Below are 24,445 nucleotides of genomic sequence, written 5' to 3' on the forward strand. Positions count from 1 at the left end.
AAAAAGTGGAAGCTGCAAAGTATTTTATGACCTAGACCTGGAATTTACACAATTTCTGAAAAACCCTATTGGTTACATGAGGCAGCCCAGTTCAGTATGGGAGAGACTATACAAAGGTAAAGATACCAGGAGGCAGTGATCACTGGGGGCCATCTTAGAGGCTGGCTACATTTATTTACTTTGTAGTATATATATGAGATACATGTATCTCAAAAGGAGATTCTTGAGTTCTTGTACCAGCTCTTGAATAATATATTACCTTGCCATTTATCATAACTGAACAAATATCTCTTGGAACATACCAATAATTCTCAAATGGAAAAGACCAGAGGGAGGAAAAAAAGAGGCCTGGGAAGCCGTTTTCCTTGGGAATTCCTATACCTGTGGCATTAACTCTCACTATAATATATACTCTCAGTATAATAATATCCATTGTTATACTCCCTATATGGTGCTGGTGCTCAGTTGAGTCTGGCTCCTTGCAACACCTTGGACTGTAGCCCGCCAGGCTCCTCGGTCCATGGAATTCTCCAAGCAAGAATACTGGAGCAGGTTGCCATTCCTACTCCAGGGGATCTTCCAGACCCAGAGATCGAACCCACATCTCTTGTGTCTCCTGCATTGGCAGGTTGATTCTTTACCACTGCAACACCTGGGAAGTTCCACTCTGAAATATACTGTTGTCTTATTCTCAAGAAATTTATCATATAGCACTTCCCTTTGCACTGCACTTTTTTTTTTTTTCTCAACTCTTTAGATACAGCTGCTGGACTGCTTTCTCACAGACTTTTCTATTTCTCTTATCCTTCATGGATTTACAAATGAGAGTTGGTCATAAGATAACAATCAGAAGAATAATAATCATTCCAGCATTTGGAGAACCCAGCTGTATCTACTAACTCGTTCAAAATAAACAATAGTTCTAAGAATAAATTCACTAAAACCCTTATCTATGATAGCAGAGATTATATCTGGGTAGCTTGAAGAGGGCACACTATATTTGCTAAGTGAGTGAAAAATATTCTCTTTAAATGGAGAATAGCTATTTGAAATCCTGCTATCCATAATTTCAATGAATCTGGACTTTGTTTTCCCCTATAAACATCTTTAAAATTAAAGAAAATCATATACAGAAACACTGATCCTTTCCAATTCAAATTACTTGCCCTGACAATACCCTGAAGTGAACTATATTCTGTGAGACGAAGTAAAGGAAAAAGCAACTTGTGGTTTCAATCAGTGGAAAGAAAACAATTTGGCAACTTCTTAAAGTTTGAATAGAAGAGAGCTGCATCATCAATTGCCTTTAATGTACATTTTGTCCTGCTTTTTATCCAAGGAGCTAGACATGACAGAAGTGCCTGCTGTTTTTCAAAGAATGTCAAGAGGCTGTGGCATTTCCTGAACAAGAAACAGATTCAATAATAGTTATGAGACTGAATATAGGATTCATATTTAACCATTATATATTCTTAATCAACTTTAATCATAAGGTCACTGGAGGAAATAAAAAGATTTAAAGTAAAATGAAGCTAAGAATTCATCACAATCTTTTCAATCCATGGGATTTCAGACTCCAGGGAATCACTGTGATTATTACAGCACTGAACACGAGAGTTTATGAGACTGGAGTTTGGTTCTTCCACTAATTAGTTTTATAGCTCTAGGAAAGCTGTTAACCTCTTTGAGCTTTTTCTTCTGTAAGTTGGTGGGTAAGGATGGCAGAGGGGTTTTATCATAAGGTTTCTTCTCTACCAAAGAGCTTGATACATCAAAGACAAATTAGCCCACACAGCCTCGTTGCTCCGCCCTTCTCGCTTTTCTTTTAAAGTCTTAGTGGGACTCCCGCAGTGTCGCCCAGAAGCCCATACTGGACACCTCACGGGGGCTGCTCATTGAACCCTTCACTGGGTGTTTCCCAAAAAGGGAGTGAAATCTTGTTCTTGAAAACCGTAAGGATACGCCGGGCTCCAGGCTGACTCCTTTCTGGCGGTCTTGGTCTCCTTCCTTCCTTACACTTTCAGGCCTGTTCCCAGTACACACCGGTGAATAGCTTCATGTTAGGCTGTTCTGGGGACAGAGCCAATTTGCCAGATCCTGGCAGCGAGGGTTATGAGGAGGTGGCAAGACAGGGCCTCAAGATTTGGGGCCCTTCGCGACCGAACTTCTCGGCGTGTGTAAATTCGTATCGTGACAAAGCATTTCCGATCTTCCTTCGAAAAGACCAATCCTGGCGTCATAACTGTGTCTCTATAACCAAGATAACTGCTGAGCTAGGACGACGCCACTATGCGCCAAACACCAGTCTCAGAAGCCCTACTTCGTTGCTCGGGACGAGAGGGCAGTTGCGGCTGCGGCTGGAACTACAAGGACCAGAATTCCCGCGCGCACGCGCGCTGCCATTGTGATGCTCCTTTCCCGGTAACTCGCCCTCTCAGGCAAACCTGAAGATAGCGGCAATTCTCCGGTAGGGGGCGGAGACGCTCTTTGCCTGACTCTCCGCCCCTTTCGTGATAGGCAATGGGACCAGCCAACCGACTTGGCGGGTTTGGGACGCGCTCTCCAATCAGCACCTGTGGCGGAGAGGTGGGCGTGCGCACTGGCAGGGCAGGTGGGCTAGGCTGTGCTGGGTTGCGAAGGGGGAGAATAACGTCGGGTCGGGTCAGCGGGCGCTGCAGTAGTCGCCGCAGCGGCGATGGGAGCGGTGGGGACCAGGCGGCGGCGGCGGCGGCAGGAGGAGGAGCAGAGGCTGGCACAAGCACAGCGGCTGGGGGCGTCCAGCAGCAGCAGTAACAGCAGCAGCCGCCGCCGCCGCCAGTAAACGCGGACGGTACCCGAGGGGTCTACACAGCCGGCCGGCCCTCGAAGCCGCGCTCCGGTCCCGCCGCACTTGGCGGCGGGGGATGGGCAGGCGGCGGCCGTCCCGTCTGCTGAGGGTTGACCGCTGCCGGTCGCGGCCCTGAGCTGGACCCGAGCCCTCCTTCCGAAATCCCTGAGACCGCCACGGCCCAGGTAGGACACACCCCCCGCGACCCCCGCAGGACGCCGCTGGGGGAGCCCCGCCCCCCGCCCTCTCTCGGTCCTGACCCCTTCCTCCGGCCGCACCCCTCGCCCAGTGACGGACCCTGGTGTAGAGGGGAGGGGTACCGGAGACTCCTCGGTCGCTACCCACGCCCTGGGCTTGTGCCAGACTCAGTCACTCCAACTCGGAGACCGTCTACTTCTCCCCGGTTTCCCTGGAGGGTTGTGCCCCGTATCCCCAGAGGCTTTTGGTGTCTTCACTGAACTTGGGAGGGTCACAAAGCTTCGTTCTGTCTCTCTCTCTGTGGGTGACCCATATACCACTTGTATTCATGCTGTTTCGGGTACCAGGACTGAACACAGAGGATTCCCAGGATATACTAAACACTTCTTTCCCACCTCTAATAGAAGAGGGCACGGGACTATAGAATCTGTTTGTTGTGTAGTAACGACCGTGGAAACCATGACTTTCTGATACTTAGGGTGCGAGGTAGACCTGAGGGATTTGCTCCTCATTTCCTTTGACTAAGATGGTGTTGACACCCTGGAATGTTGCGGGAGGGACAAAGGACTCCACACATACTTACTATCAAATCAGAAGTAAATAATCCAGTGGGATGCCAGGATACTTTATCCACAGTGAACTTAATTTTATTTCAGTCGTGGCTGCCTTAGAGGTATAAATGACATTGAGTTGTACTTTGCTTTGAATTAAAGTTGATAGGTGGCAGCAATCCGGTATTACTCTTCTCATCCTTCACTTTAGAAATTGTTCTTTTTTTGAACATTAAAGAGGGCAACTTTATAATAACCTATGTATTATGTAAAGATGCTTTGGTATTAAATAAAAATTAAGTTTTTAACACATATGTGAGGATCATATTATGAATGTGCACCTGCACACACACGGAGGATCCACTCAGTGTATTTTGTTACAGTGTTTGGTTCTGATCCATTAATAACAGTTGCATTGATTTCTAAATACTGATTTGCTAAGCTAGACTACAAAGATGTATTTGCTGTTTTCTTTCGGCTGAATGGAATAGAGTAACGTTCATTTGTCAGGGAAAGGATGATGGGCAATTTATTTTAAAGCTGAATGAATGCTGGTGTTTTTTTTTAATAAAGCAGTAATCATGACAAATATTGCTTATATGACTAATCTTGAAAAATTCATCTCAACTCTAAAATTTTTTCAGATAATAAATGTGTGGACTTGGATGATGTTTTGTGGACTTGGATGATGTTTTGCGCTCTTTTGAAGTTGAAAACATACTGAAAGGAGTGTCTAATTTAGAAGCTTATGTTTTCCAGGTGATACATTTTGTCTAGGTACTAAAAGGGATGTTTGAAGCATGGTTATAAAAGAAAGTTTTTGTAGTAACTTTTAGTTTATGTTACAAAATGATTTTTCTTTTTTTAGTTTTAGACGCATAAAAGAAATTGAAGTCCCTAGCATCATTAATTTGTAATATTAAGTTGAAATAAATCTGATCTTCAGTAGGAGAAGGAAATGGCAACCCACTCCGGTGTTCCTGCCTGGAGAATCCCAGGGACGGGGGGAGCCTGGTGGACTGCCATCTATGGGGTTGCACAGAGTCGCACAGTCGGAGAAGACTGAAGCTACTTAGCAGCAGCAGCAGGAGGCTAAGAATAGTGTATCTTATACTATAGTTGATACATAATATAGGAAATTCTTTATTGTACTATATATGACTTCAGATTTTTGTGTCTTTTTTTGACTTCCTTTTAAATACTTATTATTTTAATGCCTCAGGAAATCTTCATGAGATTAAGGCTCATTTGCTTTAGTGAAGCAAGTATAATACAAAAAACTTTTGAGGGTATTTTACATTTAAAAAAATGTGACAGTGCTAGATTGTGGTTTTCTCATTGTAAATAAATATTACAGAGCTGAGTATGCTATGACATGGAATTTAACTTTGGTGGTGATGGGGGGAGCAGGCAATTTTTTATATACGTTTTGTATCCTAAAGTAATGATGATTTGCTTGCAATTCAGGACTTACTGTGAGCCGGAACCACCCAACTGAGATACTCTCAGATTCCTAATCCTCATGATAAATGTTTGTTGTCTGAGAAAACAAAAAATAGTATAAAACAAGAGAAAATGTTTGAGCATTACTGAACTAGTGACAGATGAATTGATTAGCAAATGAAAAAGCATTTGAGAACTAATGGACAGTATAGCTTGCTTCCTTTCTCATTAAAAAAAAAATCTCTAATAGAAAAATTATTTTATAGATATGTGGCATTGTTTACAGTTTGAGTGCATGTTACTCAAAATTACTAGAGTCATGTGTTTCTTTGCTATTTTTGAGGTTTTTGAGAAGCATTCAAAATATAGCTGGAACTATATCAGTTGATTTGGTTAGTATTTAATATGGCAGGACATTTTTAATATTTATAGGTTTTGAAATATGAAATTAAACGTTTATACTGTTCTACTTCATTGTCATTTTGTTGTTGTTGTTATTATTCAGTAGACTGTAAACAATAGTTCTGATGGGTAGATTTTCCCCCACAGGCTTCAGTGAATAGAATCTTTGGGTTGAAAATACTTTTTTTTTTCTTTTATAGCTTTTGTGCTGTAAATACTCAGCACTTTTAGGTTAAATATCATATTTCCATATTTGATAAAAGAGCTTTCAGGTCTATATGAAAAAAGTTTGGGATTTTAGAGCTGAATTTTGAGCATAATTATAACACATATAACCACTCACAAGTTTCCTCAATATCTTGTGATCCTTAGTTGTAAGTTTAAAATATAGATTCAAATTATATTTTTTTACATAACATCAATGTCAGTTTTTTTCAGAAAATTTCTTTTAAACAAGTGATTTTTAAGCAGACTTCTTGGTATATTTTCATTTATGGTATATGACTAAGTTAAGCATAATGAGTCTTGTCTGTGTGGTTAATATTTTATGTGTTCTTAGTATTAACTGAGTCATAATACTTGTCAAGTTTTGTTAGCATTTGGATTTTTTTGTGATTTTTTTTTTTTCTTTAACATTTGTATATAAGATCCTTGGTGTTTGGAATATTGATAGCTGCTTTTTATTGTATTAAGCTATTGAATTTCACTTCAGTTAGAGTAGATCTTCCCAAGGTAAAAAATTAAGTATTCTTTGAAAAGAACCTCAATACTCTGTAATTTCCTACATGGGAAAACATTCTAAAAAGTGGATATATGTATAATTGAGTCACTTTGCTGTACACCTGAAACTAGGGCAACATTGCATATCAGCTATGTTGTTTAATCGCTCAGTTGTGTCCGACTCTTCGCAACTGCAAGGACTATAGCTTGCCAGGCTTCTTCGTTCATGGGATTTCCCAGGCAAGAATACTGGAGTGGGTTGTCATTTCCTTCTCCCGGGGCTCTTCCCGATCCCAGGATGGAATCTAACTATACGCCAGTAAAAATTAAAAAAGAAAAAAAAAGTACTGGGTTGTTGTAGTGTCTTCTGTTTTTGTTGTTGTTGTTGTTGTAGTGTCTTCTGACAAATGGGAGGTAATAGCTTTGTAGCTCCCTTTGTTAAGCCGTCAAGATTTAACCTAACCATGTTTAAGAATCATTATTATATATTATACATATATACATGTATATGTTAGATATTTATTTTAGAGAATTTGCATCTATTGAAAATAAAAATCAGTATTTTTTAATGTTTGTGTTAGAAAACTTATTTGCCATTATGTCTATTTTTACTGAAATGCTTTTATCATCATTTTTATACTTAAATTTTTTTTATCTTTCTGAAGTTCCATGTAATTGCCTTTTTCAAAAAATGATTTTGCATTGTTTCTCTGATCTTATTTGAGCCATGTGATCATCTAAATAATGTATTTTGCTAATATTGGTCTAATATTTAGTTTTCCATGTGTGTTGTATGTTATGGATTAATTTTGGAAAGCCCTGCCCACAACTTTTTTCCTTGATCTGCTAGGTACCTCATTTTCTAAAATTTCTCAGAAAAAGTTTTATCAGTATTTTTCAATGACTAATGCAGAGATGAGGGGAGGAAAATAGAGGGGAAAGTGAATAACTAAAGAGAAAAATATGAGCCTTGCTTCTCATAAAATTTGATTTGAAAACATCATCTGGAAGCTAAATTGTATGGTAAATAGTAAGCTAGATTAGAACTTCATTTCTGCTGGACTTGTCTAGCACTTAAAATATTGAACCCATCCAAGACCGAAGTCAGCCCTGTTTTAACTTCTTTAATTATATAGATGAAGGTGACACTAAATTATTCAATCACCCAGTTTGAAAAATCTCATTAATTTTTTTTCTTTTTTCCCCCGATTCAACCTGCATAAACCCTCTCCCTTTCATTTCTACTGCTACCACCTTAATTTAGTCTCTCTGATCTTCAGTATCTCTCCAGTTCAGTTCAGTCACTCACTTGTGTCCAACTCTTTGCACCACCATGGACTGCAGCATGCCAGGCTTTCCTGTCCATCACCAGCTCCAGGAGCTCGCTCAGACTCATGTCCAGTGAGTCGGTGATGCCATCCAACCATCTCATCCTCTGTTGTCCCCTTCTTCTCCCACCTTCAGTCTTTCCCAGTGAGTCAGTTCTTTGCATCAGGTGGCCAAAGTACTGGAGTTTCAGCTTCAGCATCAGTCCTTCCAGTGAATATTCAGTACTGATTTCCTTTAGGATGAACTGATTGGATCTCCTTGCAGTCCAAGGGACTCTCAAGAGTCTTCTCCAACACCACAGTTTCAAAAGCATCAATTCTTTGGTGCTCAGCTTTCTTTATGGTCCAACTCTCACATCCATACATGACTACTGGAAAAACCATAGCTTTGACTAGATGGACCTTTGTCAGCAAAGTCATGTCTCTGCTTTTTAATATGCTGTCTAGGTTTGTGATAGGTTTTCTTCCAAGAAGCAAGTGTCTTTTAATTTCATGGTTGCAATCACTACCTGCAGTGATTTTGGAGCCCAAGAAAATTAAGTCTTTCACTGTTTCCATTGTTTCCCCATCTATTTACCGTGAAATGATGGGACTGGATGCCATGATCTTAGTTTTCTGAATGTTGAGTTTTAAGCCAGCTTTTTCACTCTCCTTTCTCTTTCATCAAGAGGCTCTTTACTTCTTCACTTTCTGCCATTAGGGCTGTGTCATCTGCATATCTGAGGTTATTGATATTTCTCTCAGCAATATTTAAATACTTGTTAAATATCTCCTATGTTTCTGTGGTAGGGGTTAGAGATACAGCACGGAACAAGACAAATTATCTCACTTTTAGAATTTGCAGTACAGTTGGAAGAGACAATTGTAGAACAAGGAATTACAAGTGTTCCAAGAATCGTGAAGGGAAAATGCAGACTGCCACATAAACGTGTTAACTGACCTACAGTCTGGGAAGTGGCTCAGGAAAGTCTTCTGTTTTATCAACCACAGTTTATTCTGCATAGTCTCCCAGTTGCAGAGGTTAGTGGATATTTTATACCTATGAGCAGTTAAATGATTTAAAATAAATTTTTAAAAATGAAGATATTTAATACAAATTAAATGTTCATACAACTTCTGAAACAGCTTTGGACCAATCCTTTCCGGACACCAGAACACTTTGAAAACTTTTGCCCTGAAGAGGCTACCCTCTCCCTCCAGTGTGGGTTTTAGCTTTTGGTTATCCTAGGTCTCAGTTGCTTAAGTACTGACAGAATTCCTATGTTATGTTTCACACTCTTTAAACATCAGAAGTTAGGAGTAGGCACTTCCAGTAGGAGAGTGTATATGGTTACAAGAAAGAGGTCTTACAGGTAGATAGAGTCTCTCTGTAACCAGAGTCAAGACGCTTATAGGTGAGTTATTAAATGTACAAGTAACTAGGATATAGTTTGAATATCTTTGTAAGTTTTAAAATATATAAATTCATTTGTAAATCAGAAAAAATATCCCTTATCATATGCTGGCTCCTAATTTTTGGTTTATAAAATAAGGTTAGTATAACCACAAACTTCAGTGCTTACTAAACAAATGAAACTTAATTTTGCATCAAGATGATATCTGAATCCTTTCTCATCTCTGTGAGAACATGTCATAGGACCTTAGATTAACCTCTCTGCCTCAGTACACACACACATACACACATATATATACATATATAGTTTTGCTATTTTTAAAAAGTTAATATACTTTAATTATAATGAAGATCACTACAGAAAAGGTTGATTTTTTTTGCTGTTTTTAAAAAGAAGTTAATTAAATTAATTATAATGAAGATCACTACAGAAAAGGTTGATTTTTTTTTGCTATTTTTAAAAAGAAGTTAATTAAATTAATTATAATGAAGATCACTACAGAAAAGGTTCTTTATGGATTTTTTTTTCTTAGTGGGAGGATCATAGACAATGCATTGTTTGGTTGGTCTGGTTACAGTACATTTTACCCAAGGAATGGTCTTGTTGAGTGTTTTCCTTACAATCTGGTTATGTAAGTTACACTCTGCTTTCTATAAGGGAAGAATTTGTTTATGTGTTGTTAGTATCAGTAGCCAGGGAGAAGAGAACTAGGTTGTTTACACTTTTATTCTGTTGTAGGTAATTGTAACCGTAACTGACTTGTAAAGTTTCTCTTTACTTTTAATAGATACTTTGCTTTCTTGAATATATGAGCCCAGGGAGAGTCCATATTGCTGGAAGTATAATTTATCTCTTGTGGAAGTTTAGAAGGAACAGTTGAAGTGTGAGTGGTGACTAAATTTTCTTTCTCTTTTGCTATTAGCAAATAGGGTTATTCATCTTCATTTCTATTTACCAACCCTTTAGAGAGGCTTTTACTAAAACCTACAGCGTTAAAAAAAATCTCATGGGGTTTATCCTATTCTTGACGTTAACTTCTGTTGTTTATGTTAGTATTATTAGATATTTTGAAAAGCTTAGCTCGTGTGTAGTCTTTGTATATTTGTGTCTACACTTTAGTTTTATCTTGAAAGCGTGCGATTTTTAACTGTAATAATAAGATTTGTTTAGTGTGTTGATAGTTTCCCTCAAATTTGGAAAAATTTCAGACATTTTTTTCTTCAGGTTTTTGTTTTTTTTTTAGCTTGTAGTCTCTTTGGGCCAAATAAATGTATCCAGAAATTAAAATATTTACTGAAAGTGGAGAGAAGCTTTATATACGATAACATGGTTACAATGCCGCTGCTGCTCCTAAGTCGCATCAGTCGTGTCCAACTCTGTGTGACCCCATAGATGGCAGCCCAGCAGGCTCTCTGTCCCTGGGATTCTCCAGGCAAGAACACTGGAGTGGGCTGCCATTTCCTTCTCCAAAGCATGAAAGTGAAAAGTGAAAGGGAAGTCCCTCAGTCGTGTCTGACTCTTCACGACCCCGTGGACTATAGCCTACAAGGCTCCTCCATCCATGGGATTCTCTACAATAACTGACACCAAAATAAAAGTATAAACAACCTCACTATTCTCTCTTTGAGGGATTCCAGTTATATGTATGTTAGGCTTTTTGATGTTATCCTTTTGTGCATTGATGCCCTGTTCAGTTTCTGTCTTTTTCTATGTATATTTAATTTTGGATGTTTCATTTTTCTTTATCTTCAGCTTCACTAATCCTTTCTTTCACAGTGGTTAAACTGGTATTAATCCTATCCACCAGTATATTTTTTAAAAATCTCAGATGTATACTTCTCATGTCTGTAAGTTCACTTAAAAAAAAACTCCCCATTTCTCTCCTCATGCTTAATGCTTTTCTCTATTTTCTTGAATATATTTGTATTAGCTGTTTTAAAGTTCTTGTCCACCATTTTATCATCTGTACCATTTCTGAGTCTGTTTTTATTGATTGTTATTTCTCCTTGTTTGTATCCCTGGTAATTTCTCTTTGGATGCCAGACATATGAGTTTACACTGTTGTGTGCTGAATTTATTTTTTAATTTTCGTAAATGTATGGGAATTTGTTCTGGGATACAGTTATTTGAAAATAGTTAGATGCATTCATGGCCCTGGATGTTTTTAAAGATTTAAAAAAAATTTTTTCTACTCTGTGACTATACAAACTATTCACAGACCTGTGTGATCATTAGGGATTGTTCTGCCTACGCCTTTCTAGTTGTTCTTTGCATTGTTACACACATGCATCCATAAGTACTCAGCCTAAGTTTCAAGAGGAACTGCCTCTAGAGATCAAGAGGCATATCTTTGTGCAGCTCTCTTCAGTGTTCTGCCTTGCCTTGGCCTTCTCAAAACTCTTAATTCTGTCTCTTCAACTCAGTGAGACTGCTTAGTTCTGTTTGGGTTCCTCATTCCTATGCTACAGCCTGAAAACTCTCTCAGGCGATAAGCTAGGGGCAATCTTAAGGATGACCTCACTTATTTTCTTTTGTGGATCCTTATTCTGTGCTGCCTATTGTCTAGTGTCTAAAATCCTTTGTTTCATTTATTTTGTCTATTTTTCCCATTTGAGATCGGAGGCTAAATCTGGTTCTTGTTAACTGTGGTGGTCAGAAGCTAAAGTGGTCTGGTGGGTATATGAAATCTCAAACAAAGAGGAATCATATTTCAAAGTTATGCTGTCATTAGAAATCTGTATTATCGTTATGCTCAAACATAGTTTCAGAAATATTTTCCTTACTCTTTAGACACGTCATAAGCTCTTCTGATGATTAATTCTAGGACTGTTCTCATTGAAATTAAAATTGTAGGTAAAAATAATTTTCCTGCTTTTCTATTAAAGAACAGAATCTTACATAAGCTGTATATGGCACTTATAGAACCATGCTGTTATCTGTTTAGCTTCCTGCAAATGTAGGAGAATTTTTTGCTTCAGCCTGTCTAGATAATAGTAGTTGAAACTGGACATCCTTTGCTCTTGCGTTATATCCTCCCCTGCTCTGAAGTCCTCAATGGCTCTTGCTTCTCTATTTAAGTTGAATGAAGTCTGATCTCTTCCTAGCCTGATTTTTACAATCTGAACTCAATTTACTTTCAGGTTTATGTGTTCTCTCACTGTAATCAGAACTCTTTTCCATTTAGGCTCATGTATGCATTCATTTTCTCCTGTACTTGTATGCTTTGCTCCTTTTCTTTTCTGCTCCTTTGCTTACACCTCAGTTAGTTTTTGTCATTAAACAAACCACCCCAAAGCTCAGGGGCCAAAATAATAATTTGTAAACTATTCTGTGGGTTGGAAGTTTGACTGGGTTCAGCTGAATGGTTCTTTCGGTCTTGTTTGGGCTCATTTGCTCTCGTCTGTGTGAAGCAATCACCTAGCTTGGGTTTCTTCATTATCTTGGTCCCAAAACCAGACAAAGAGGGGAAGTCTAGTGCATAAGTACTTTTTAACCTTTTGGGTCATATTTGTTGATGTCCCATTGACTAAAGCAAGTCATAGGGCCAACCCTAGTTTCCAGAATGGTGAAGAAACTCTACCTTTCAATGGCAGATGGAGCAAGGTCACATTGTTAAGGCATGTGTATACAGTAATGGAAGAATTTGGGGCTATTTTGCAATCACCAACCCACTATAAATTCTGTCTAGCTCCTCTAAGAAACCTAGTATGATTATCTTAGCCCATGTCAATCTCCCCATTTCCAGCTTATCATATGTGTGGCCCTTGCAGTTTGATTTTGATTAACTTATATATTTTGCCTTTTTAATCCAGAAAATTATTAATACTATTAATTTCTGGTTTTATATTATGTGTTCTACTTCAAAAAATAATTTGGAAATAATTGTTTAACTTCTTCCTTTGATTTTAATCTCATTGAGGTCAAAACTATGCATTTATACTTCTTTTGTACTCTTCTATGTGTTTGTAAGAATTATTGAATGACAGTATGTTAAATTTGGCTTCCCAGGTGACGCTAGTGGTAAAGAGTCCACCTGCTAATGCAGGAGACATAAGAGATGCAGGTTCAATTCCTGGGTCAGGAAGATTCCTTGGAGGAGGGAATGGCAACCCCCACCAGTGTTCTTGCCAGTGTACCCATGGACAGAGGAGCCTGGCAGGTTACAGCCCATGGAGTCGCACAGAGTTGGACACGACTGAAGCAACTTGGCACATACGTTAAATTTAAAAGTCCACTCTCACTTATTTACTTGAGGACCACTTCTTTTCATTCAACTGTCTAGGTGGTAAAAGACATTTCATTCATTCTTCCATTCGTTATTTATTCAGTGATTATTCTGTGGTAGGTATTATACTAGGTACTGAGAGTACAAAGATGAGATGAATTCTGCTCTTGACCTCAAGAAATTTAGTTTTGTAGGAAGACTTTGTAAAGTGTCTTAGAAGACATGTGATTTTGCAGTTGCTTGTAAGCCTGTTCTTTACTCTGAACCTGGATTTCAGCCTCATGCCCAACTCACAGGTTACCTGACTTGTCACCGGTGTACAGATGGGGCAGTCTCCTGCTGTCCCACTGCTAGATGATCGTTGCCTAATCTAGATTGTGTCTGGCTCTCCCTCCTCTGGTTTATATTACTGTTATTTGTTACTATTCTTTTTAAGAGTCATTAGTTACTCAGTCATGTCCGACTCTTTGCGACCCCATGGACTGTAGCCCGCCAGGCTCCTCCTTCTATAGAATTTTCCAGGCAAGAATACCAGAGTGGTTGCCATTTCCTTCTGCAGGGGATGTCCGGACCCAGGGATTGAACCCAGGTCTCCAGCATTGCAGGCAGACTCTTTACTCTTTGAGCCCCCGGGGAAGCCCTAATCATAGGGTATGTAAAACGTGTGTGTACAATTTAAAGAGGAAAGCCAAGTGGGCAAGAAATAGAACGTTGCTAGTATACCAGAAGCCCTTTCTTTATCTCATCCCCCTTTTCTTGTGGTGGTTTAGTTACTGTCGTGTCCAACTCTTGATCTCATGAACTATAGCCTGCCAGGCTCCTCTGTCCATGGGATTTTCCAGGCAAGTGGTTTGCTATTTCCTTCTGTAGTGAATCTTCCCGATCCAGGGATCAAACATGGGTCTCCTGCGCTGCAGGCGGATTCTTTACCAACTGAGCTACCAGGGAAGCCCTTTTCTCACTCCAAAGGAATTCATTCTTACACTTTTATGAAAAATCATTTTCTTGTTTTATTCTTTATAGACTTACTACCTATATTTGCACCCTTATTTATCATAGTTTAGTTTTGCTTATTTTTGAACTTTATGTGGAAGGACTTACATTGTATGTATACTTTTGTATTGCTTGATTTTTTTCAATATCTATTGTCTTACCTAGTAGCTCAGGGTAGAGAATCTGCATGCCAATGTAGAAGACATCGGTTTGATCCCTGGGTCAGAAAGATCCCCTGAAGAAGGAAATGGCAACCCACTCCAGGGTTCTTGCCTGGAGAATCCCATGGACAGAGGATTCTGGTGGACTACAGTCCACGGGGTCGCAAAAGAATCTGTTACACCTTAGCAACTAAAACAAACAACACTTGAGTTTTTTCATGTAGTTTAGAGTAGCAGTAGTTTCTTCATTTTAGTATATTTTTCCAATAATGGTATTATTCGAAAGATATTCACTTCCTAATCCCTAAAACTTCTGAATATGTTACCTTATAGGTGGAATGAACTTTATAGGTGTCATTAAATTAAAGCTCTGAGATGGGAAGATTATTCTTCATTATCCAAACTTGGGCTTAGTGTACTCACAAGGGACCTACAAAAAGGCATATATATTTTGTCAGAGGGAAATAAAGAGATGTGATGATGAAAGCACAGGTCAGAGAGTTTTGAAGATGCTGACTAAACCACTCTAGTTTTGAAGATGGTGGATGAGGCCATGAACCTAAGAATGAAGGCAACTTCTTGAGGTTGGAAAGGGCAAGGAAAAGGATTCTCCTCTAGACACTCTAGAAGGAGCATAGCCTTGCTGACCCCTTGATTTTAGCCCCAGGGGAAGTCTGGACTTCTTATCTCCAGAACTGTAAGATTGTAAATTTGTGTTGTTTTGCTGCTGAGTTTATGGTGATTTGTTATGTCAGCAGTAGGAAGCTACTACATTTTTTTACTGTATGAGTATAATTTATCCATTCTTGCTGGACATTTGGGTTGTTTCCAGGTTTTGGTATTTATGGACAATGTGATTGAAAATTCTTGTACATAGTTCCTGGTACATGTGAGAGAAGAGTGTTTTTAGGATGTATACATAGGAAAAGGGTTGCTGGGTCACAGTTTGTGCATATTTCCAGCTTTACTTTGTAATAACCATTTTCCAAAGTACATTTCTACTAGCAGTGTATAAGTCTTTACTTTTTATATTTAAGTAAGTTCTTTTTTTATATTCACTATGACAATGCTTTCTTTTTTTAAGTAGGTGCGTACTCAAAATTTGCTTCAAGTCAAAACATATTTGGGAATGAATATATACTTTTTCCATCCTAGAAATAGTTTTATTTCCTTTTTGGTCAACCAATTTTTGTTAACTCTAAGAGCAAAATTATAACAAATCAAATGCTGTAATTTAATTTGAATCATAGTTGTAGAGTAATAATTTCTCTTGCTGACAAAAACATTTTCATATCAATTTGATAAATAGTAGTTGCATACTAGGTTTAAATTCTAGTCTTCCATGATTATTTCCTTTCAATCAATTCAGGGACTGTTTTGGACAGCATTATGTTTGTGATTGTGATTATTTCTTCTTCTGTTGGTTAAGAAGCATGCAAAATGATGTATAATAATAAGTAATGATTACCATTTATTGGGCATAGTCAGTGTAGCAGGCACTGGGATGAATAAGCACTTTTACATATACCATGTATTATGACTGTTAATCCTTGGACAGGGGAGCCTAGCAGGCTGCAGTCCATAGGGGCACAAAGAGTTGGACAGGATTGAAGCGATTTAGCACTCACTGAAGCTAAAAGACAATAACTGCAGTGTTATGTTAATTTCTCAGATAATAACTCTTGTAGGGACTTCTGGTCATTAAGTGTGGTTTGATCTGGTTTATGGTTTTGGAATTCTTGTACACTTTTAATCCATCTGCCTATGTGTCCTATCCTTCTGATTTCCATTCTCCTTTTAGTTCTCATTTTTCCTCTCATCTGTTATAACTCTACATGTGAGCCTATGTGACTTTTAAATTACATGCAGTTTAATGTCTCTTTTTCAGCTGGTTAACTGAATTACTTTACCAAATATATATTGATTAACTGCAAACTTCATAGTCTTTGATTATGGCAGAGGATTTAGTGACTATAATATGATCTTCATCGTCACAGAGTTTGTAATCTAGGGGATTGTCAATATTTACTTATTAATTTGTTGTCTATTTTTCTTCTTAATCTTCTTCTACCAAGCAAATGTTTCAAATAATTTTTCACCACATGGTCTTTTACAAGTTGCATCTCCATTTAGTATGTTCTGTTCATATTTTGATCATCTTTGGTTCTGTTTTGGCAACACCTCCAGATTTAGCATCATTGTCTGAATTCATTAGCATGCTGTTAACTTGTTTTTTTAAGTCTTTGAGGGTATTGCCAAGAAGGAATTATTTCATTTCTCTCTTGCAGTATCTCATTTTCCCTCACCCAGATTATTTTAAGTCTATTAGTGTTACTAAAAAAATGAATCACAATTATTTGACAGCATCGATGCTGCAGCCAAATTACATTAATTTTCTCAGATATAATCTGTGATATGGAATCAAAAAGAACCTGTGGTTTGTGTACAACTTTGAGAAACTATTGTCTTATAACATTGATATACATATACATTGATATACATAGATAGCATTAGTTACCTATGGCTGCATAACAAATTACCTCAAACTTAGTGTTTTAAAACAGCAACATTTATTATTTCAGAATGTCTGTGGGTAAGGGTTTCGTGTATTACTCAGCTGAGTATTCTGTTTCAAGATCAACCACAGGCTACTGTTAAGGTAGGCTTTAGTCATCTCAAGGCTCAACTGCTGCTGCTAAGTCACTTCAGTCGTGTCTGACTCTGTGCACTAGGCTCCCCTGTCCCTGGGATTCTCCAGGCAAGAATATTGGAGTGGGTTGCCATTTCCTTCTCCAATACATGAAAGTGAAAAGTGAAAGTGAAGTCACTTAGTCCTGTCTGACTCTTAGCGACCCCATGGACTACAGCCTACCAGGCTCCTCTGTCCATAGGATTTTCCAGGCAAGAGTACTGGAGTGAGACTGGGGAAGGTTCTATTTCCAAGCTTACTCCAGTAGTTGGCATGATTCCATTCCTTGTGGGTGGTTGGACTGAGGGCTTGCAGATACCCTTTATAAGTGGAATCCTGTGTTAGCAGAGGTTGTCCTAGTATATGGGTCTTTCCTTGAGGCACCATGACAGCTTTCCTCATCAGAGCAAGTAGGAAGAGCTATAGAGAGATAATAAGCAAGGTAGATGTCACTTGGTGACATCTAGATGGGAAGAGCATCCTGTCATTTGTGCTGCATTCTGTTCATTAGAGGCAGGTCACTGGATTCGCCTACACTCAAGGGGAAGGGGCAATGGTATGAGACAGGGATTATTATGAGCCATTTTAGAAGCAATACTATACTGCTTCTAAAGTATACCAAGGTATACTATATACCTTAGTAGCTTATAGGATTCTGGGCTTTTCCCTTAGGGTTCAATTTCTAGTTGGAACAGGTGTATTTTTTAGCTTTATATCAGTGTCTTGAAGGATTCCACCCAGGATACTGGGGGCTTCCCAGGTGGCACAATGGTGAAGAATCTACCTGCCAATGTAGGAGACGTCAGAGATGAGGGTTCAATTCCTGGATTAGGAAGATCCCTTCAAGTAGGAAATGACAACCCGCTCCATTATTCTTGGCTTGAGAATTCCATGGACAGAGGAGCCTGGAGGGCTACAGTCCATAGGTCACAGCTCCCTTCTCATCCAGGCTGCCACATAACATTGAGCAGAGTTCCAAGTACTATACAGTAGGTCCTTGTTGGTTTTATGTGTTTTTAATATAGCAGTGTGTACATGTCCATCCCAAACACCTTAACTATGCATTCCCCCAGCAACCATAAATTAATTCTCTAAGTTTGTGAGTCTGTTTCTGTTCTGTAAGTAACTTCGTATCATTTTTTAGATGGCCACATATAAGGGATGTCATATGATATTTATCCTTCTCTCTGACTTCACTCAGTATGACAGTCTTTAAGTCTATCCATGTTGCAACAAAGGCATTATTTCATTCTTTTTAATGGCTGAGTAATATTCCACTCATAATGTTCCTTTATAATCATACCTTCATCCTACCTCTAACTCTTGGCAACCACTGATCTGTTCTTTGTCACTCTAGTTTTATTGTTTTGAAAATGTCATATAAATATAATCATACAGTATGTAACTTTTAGAGACTGGCCAGTGATGTCAAACATCTTTTCATGTATTTATTTCCAGTCAATATAACCTCTTTGGTGAAGTGTCTATTTTTTGCCTCATTTTAAATTGGGTCATTTGTTTTCTTACAGTTGAATTTTAAGTGTTTTGTATGTGTTTGGATACAAGCCTGTGGTTGGATATTATGATTTGACAAGCCTGTGGTTGGATATTATGATTTGCACACATTTTCTTCCAGTATGTAGCTTGTCTTTTCATTTTCTTAACAATGTCTTTCACAGAGTATAAGTTTTCAATTTTAGTAAAGTTCAATTTATCAGGTTTTTTTCTTTTATGAAATGTGATTTAGGTATCATGTCCAAAACCTTTTGCACAAAGTTTATTTTTAAATGTTTTGTATTTTACATTTAGATCTGTGATACACTTTGAGTTAAGTTTTGTATGTAAGGTTTGAGGTTTAAGATGGAGGTTGTTTTTTCCATACAGATTACAACTGTTCCAACACTTTGTTGGAAATTCTGTCTTATCTGTGTCGAGTGGCCTTTCCGTCTTTGTCAAATATCACTTGGCTTAGAATAGGCAAAGCTATAGAGACAGAAAATAGATTAGTGGTTGCCAGGGACCAGGGAAAGGAATGAATAGAGTGACAGCTAATAAGTATGAAGTTTCTTTTTGGGTTGGTGAAAATGTTCTGGAATTGGATAGTGGTAGTGAATACACAACTTTGTGAATATACTACAAATCACTGAATTGTATACTTTAAAATACGGTATGTGGATTATACTTGCATTTTTAAAAAGCTGAAAATTTAATTGAACTATTTGTGTAGATCTGTTTATGCACTCTGTTGTATTTCATTTATTTGTAATATGACTATCCCTTTACCGATAGCACACTGGCTTGTTTATTGTAACTATATAGTATTAAGTCTTAAAATCATGTACTGTGATTCCTGCAACTTTATTACTGTTTTTCAAAACTGTTTTAGATATTTTAGTTCCTTTCAGTTCAGTTCAGTCGCTCAGTCGTGTCCGACTCTTTGCGACACCATGAATCGCCGCACGCCAGGCCTCCCTGTCTATCACCAACTCCCGGAGTCCACACAAACCCATGTCCATCGAGTCGGTGATGCCATCCAGCCATCTCATCCTCTGTCGTCCCCTTCTCCTGCCCCCAATCCCTCCCAGCATCAGAGTCTTTAACTCTTCGCATGAGGTGGCCAAGGTACTGGAGTTTCAGCTTTAGCATTATTCCTTCCAAAGAACACCCAGGACTGATCTACCTTTCCACATAAATTTTAGAACCAGCATGTCTATGTAATGGCTTTTCCTTGAATTTCAGTTGGAATATTGTTAAATATATTGATCAGTTTGAGCAGCTTTTTTTTTAATGTCCTTTTTCAGGTTGAGAAAATTCCATTCTATTCCTAGTTTACTAAGAGTTTATATCATGTATGACTTAAATTTTGTCAAGTGCTTCTCCTGCATTAAATAATAATTATGTTGTTTTCTGTTTTGGACTGTTAATCTGATGAATTTTATGAATTGATTTTTGAATATTAAACAAGTCTTACTTCCCCAGAGTAAACCATGTGTCGCTGAAGTGTAATGCTTTTTATGTATTTCTGGATTTAATTTACTAATATTTTATTGAGAATTTTTGTGTCTATGGATATGGACAGGGAGGCCTGGCGTGCTGCAGTTCATGGCGTCACAAAGAGTCGAACACGAGTAACTGAACTGAACTGATAGATGTTCATGGGGGGATTGGTTTTTCTTGCATTGTCTTTTATTGTTTTTTTTTTTAATCATTTTAATAGTTTCCACACTAGGCATTACTATTTTCCACTCCAGCTTTATGACTGTTTTCATATCAGGCTAATGCTGTCTTCATAAAATGAATTGGGGTATATTTCTTACCCTTCTATTTCTGGAAGAGATTGTATAGATCTTTTTTTTTTTTAACATTTGATAGAATTTGGCAGTGGAAAAATCTCTGTATTCTTTTGTGGGAAGGTTTTGAATTATGGGTTCAGTTTTTTTAACAGGACAATTCAGACTTTTCCTTTCATCTTGGGTGAATTGTTAGGTTTGCAGTTTTTGAGAAATTGGTCCATTGTTGTCCAGCTTATGTGTGCAGTATTGATCTTTTATACTTTTTAATGTTTGTAGAGTCTATAATGATAAATCCTGTTACACAAGTTTTTAATGTTTTAATTTTCCCTCCAACCAGGGCTTTAGCTACATCCCACTAAATTTTGTTGTGTTTTAATTTTTATTCAAGTAAAATATTTTCTAGTTTACCTAAAGACTTTTTCTTTAATCTGTGGATCATTTAGAATAGTCTTTGTCAAACTTTTTTTTTTTTAAGTCCAAGTAGTAAATATGATAAGACCTGAGTCTATACTCAGTTGTAGTTACTTAAATCTGCTCTAGTAGTACAAAAACAGCCATAGGCAACACATAAATGAATGGGCATGGCATTCTTCCTATAAAATTTTACTTACCACAAACAATCACCCAGCTTTGGTATTTTTGTTTATTTTCCAAATGTTTGTAAGAGTTTTCTATTATCTTGCTGCCATTGATTTTTAGCTTAATTTCATTAATATTCTGTATGTGATTTTATTTAACTTTGTTAAGGTTTATTTTGTGACCTAGGATATGACACGTCTGTCTTGGTTCCATATGCACTTGGAAAGAATGTATATTCTGATTTTGTTGGAGTGTTATATAAATGTACGTTAGTTTCAGTTGGTTGATGGTTACTTTCTGATCCAGTTCTCTTTCATCAAATGAATGTCTTACAATGCAATTCAATTCTAACACTAACTGCTTGGAGTTAATGACATCATACAGGCTAAGGGGCTCAGTTCCACAAGACTGCCCCCGCTTCAGACTCTAGCTTGAAGTATGTCTTCTAGTCCTGAGTATCCTCAAGCCATTTATACTTTGCCTGGCTGGCAATGAATTTGGTGTATCTTACAGGTTCAGTAATTTGCTAGAACAACTCACAGAACTCATAAAAGTTCTATACTTAGGATTGTGCCATGTGCTCAGTCGTGTCCAACTCTTTGTGACCCCATGGACTGTAGCCCGCCAGGCAGAATATTGGAGTGGGTTGCCATCCTCCAGAGGATCTTCCCGACCCAGGGATCAAACCCAAGTCCCCTGTGTCTCCTGCATTGCAGGCAGATTCTTTACCTGCTGAGCTGTCGGGGAAGCCCCTATACTTAGTATTACCATTTTATTATAAAGAATAAAAATGAACAACCAGATGAACAGGTACATAGGGCCAGATTGTAAGGATGCTAAGCACAAGAACGTCTATCCTTGTGGAATCAGGGTACACCACCCTCTCGGTACATCGATATGTTCACCAACCAGGAATCTCCCTGAGCCTTGTTTCTCAGTGTTTTTAATATCAAGATTTCATTAGATAGACATGAGAAATGAAATCATTGTCCATGTAATTGAGTTCACATCTCCAGGCGCACTCTCCCTAGAGGTTGGAGATGAGAGATTGGGCCAAACGTTTAAACCCTCTAATCACATGTTTGGTCTATCTGATGACCAACCGTAATCTGAATTGATCTAAGACTCCCTTCAGGAGTCCCCTCATTAGCATAACAGGCATTCTTGTCATTTAGTAAATGCCAAGCTCTGTGAAGGAGCTGGAAATAAAGATTTATAGACCAAATATAAAGACTCAATATGTTTTTATTATACCATAGTAGTGTTGTTCAGTTCTATTCACGTATCTTGCTGGTATTTTTATCTGTTTATTTCTTTTGAGGCAGGAGTGATGAAGTCTCTAATTATGAGTTTGTCTGTTTCTTCACCTTGTTCATGTGATTCATGTATTTTGATGCTGTTTTTAGATGCATGCACATTTATAGTTTCTTTGTAAACTGGCCTTCTGTAATGATATGTCCCTCTTTATCTCTGGGGATTTTCTTTGCTCTGAAGTCTACATTGTCTGATAGTAATGTAAACAGTTCTGACTTAATGGTTCAATTTGCAATTTTTCAACTTTACACTGGTGTGAAAGTGATATGGATGGAGTAGAAACCAATCATGATGAACACGTTTACAGCCATTCTGTTCCTATAGAGCCATTCTGTTTTTCACTTCCAGTAATGCATTCAGAAAATTACATGAGCTATTCAACATTTCATTATGAAATAGACTTGTTAGATTATTTTGCTTGATTGTAGGCTAATTTAAGTGTTCTAAGTACTTTTAAGGTAGGTTCGGCCAAGCTTCAATGTTTGGTACATTAGGTGTTTTAAATGCATTTTTGACTTACAGTATTTTCAGCTTAATGATGGGATACCCTATCTATCATAAATCAAGGAAGATTTGTATAGGTTCTCCAGCTTTATGTGTGGTATATCTTTCCCCATTCTTTTGCCTTTTAAATTCATAAATAAGTTTATAATGATACTTATATAATAAAAGCAAAACTCATGAAACTCAAAAGTTCTCAAAGAAATTGAAATATAATAATAATTTAAAAACCAATATAGACTGACAGAGAAGAATTTTAAAGATGTAGTAAACAGTTGAATATCAAATAGACAGCCTTACTTCTAAATTCTATTTTGTTACATTAAATTATATTTGAACAGGAGGTCCCATACTGGAAATTCTGGAAACTGGTACATTACATTTTTATGTGTTTAAAGTAAAGTGATGTATTACCATGTTGTAGCTACTGCTGCCTTAATATGAAGTCATATTCAATATATTTTGAAGTGAAATAGCTGTAAGTTAATCTATTCTGCCAGGCTACAAAAATGTCACCAAAATTTTGCTGCTGCATGCTAATGTGTCAAGATTGAACTGTTTGGAGGGTAAAGAGAACTGGAGCAAAAATAAGCATACGTTTGTTTTTAGCCTAAGTTTTCTGTTATTTTTGAAGTGAGTTTCTTGTAGAAATCATACTCATCTTCATAATCTCTGTCTTTTCAGTTGTGTGTTTAGGCCATTTCTATTTAAGGTAATTACAGGTATATTTGAGTTTAGCCCTAAGCATTTTATTATTTTTGTCCTATGTTTGTGGTCTCTGTTTTTGTTCTCCTGTTTCTCCTTTCTTACCTTTTTTTGAATTATCCTAACATGTTTTGGTTTTCCACTGTATATTTCATCTCTTTTACTTTTTATTATATCTCTTTTATATAGTTTTTTTTTAATGGTTCTTCTAGGGTTTCAATATACCTACTTAATTTCCACAATCTACTAGAATTATTATATCACCACTTCAAGTAGAGTACAGAAGCCTAATCACTGTCATATAGGTCTCTTTACCATTCTGTCTTTTCATTGTGATTGTCTCATTCAGTTCAATTCAGTCGCTCAGTGATGTCCGACTCTTTGTGAGCCTATGGACCGCAGCACGCCAGGCCTCCCTGTCCATCACCAACTCCCAGAGTCTACCCAATCTCATGTCCATTGAGTCGGTGATGCCATCTAACGATCTCATCCTCTGACGTCCCCTTCTCCTGCCTTCAGTCTTTCCCAACGTCAGGGTCTTCTCAAATGAGTCAGCTCTTTGCATCAGATGGCCAAAGTATTGGAGTTTCAGCTTCAACATCAGTCCTTCCAATGAACACCCAGGACTGATCTTCTTTAGGATGGACTGGTTGGATCTCCTTGCAGTCCAAGGGACTCTCAAGAATCTTCTCTAACATCACAGTTCAAAAGCATCAATTCTTCGGCACTCAGCTTTCTTTATAGTCCCAACTCTCACATCCATACATGACCACTGGAAAAACCATAGCCTTGACTAGATGGACCTTTGTTGGCAAAGTAATGTTTCTGCTTTTTAATATGCTATCTAGGTTGGTCATAACTTTCCTTCAAAAGAGTAAGCATCTTTTAATTTCTTGGCTGCAGTCATCACCTGCAGTGATTTTGGAGCCCCCCCCAAAATAAAGTCAGCCACTGTTTCCCCATATATTTACCATGAAATGATGGGACCAGATGCCATGATCTTAGTTTTCTGAATGTTGAGCTTCAAGCCAACTTTTCACTCTCCTCTTTCACTTTCATCATGAGTCTCTTTAGTTCTTATTCACTTTCTGCCACAAGGGTGGTGTCATCTGCATATCTGAG

At 37.9% G+C, this 24,445-nt stretch overlaps 1 protein-coding gene across 1 annotated transcript in view; it reads left to right on the top strand.

Annotated features, from left to right (window-relative positions):
• The first annotated feature begins 2,606 nt into the window (after window positions 1–2,606).
• TTBK2 (tau tubulin kinase 2) overlaps window positions 2,607–24,445 on the top strand; it is a 127,805-nt gene continuing 105,966 nt past the window's right edge. The window contains exon 1 of the mRNA XM_040226816.1: window positions 2,607–3,012. The gene's annotated coding sequence lies outside the window, so the exon portion shown is untranslated. The remainder of the gene's footprint in view (window positions 3,013–24,445) is intronic.

Source organism: Oryx dammah, unplaced genomic scaffold, assembly GCF_014754425.2.
Source record: "Oryx dammah isolate SB20612 unplaced genomic scaffold, SCBI_Odam_1.1 HiC_scaffold_26, whole genome shotgun sequence".
Classification (NCBI taxonomy): Eukaryota; Metazoa; Chordata; class Mammalia; order Artiodactyla; family Bovidae; genus Oryx; species Oryx dammah.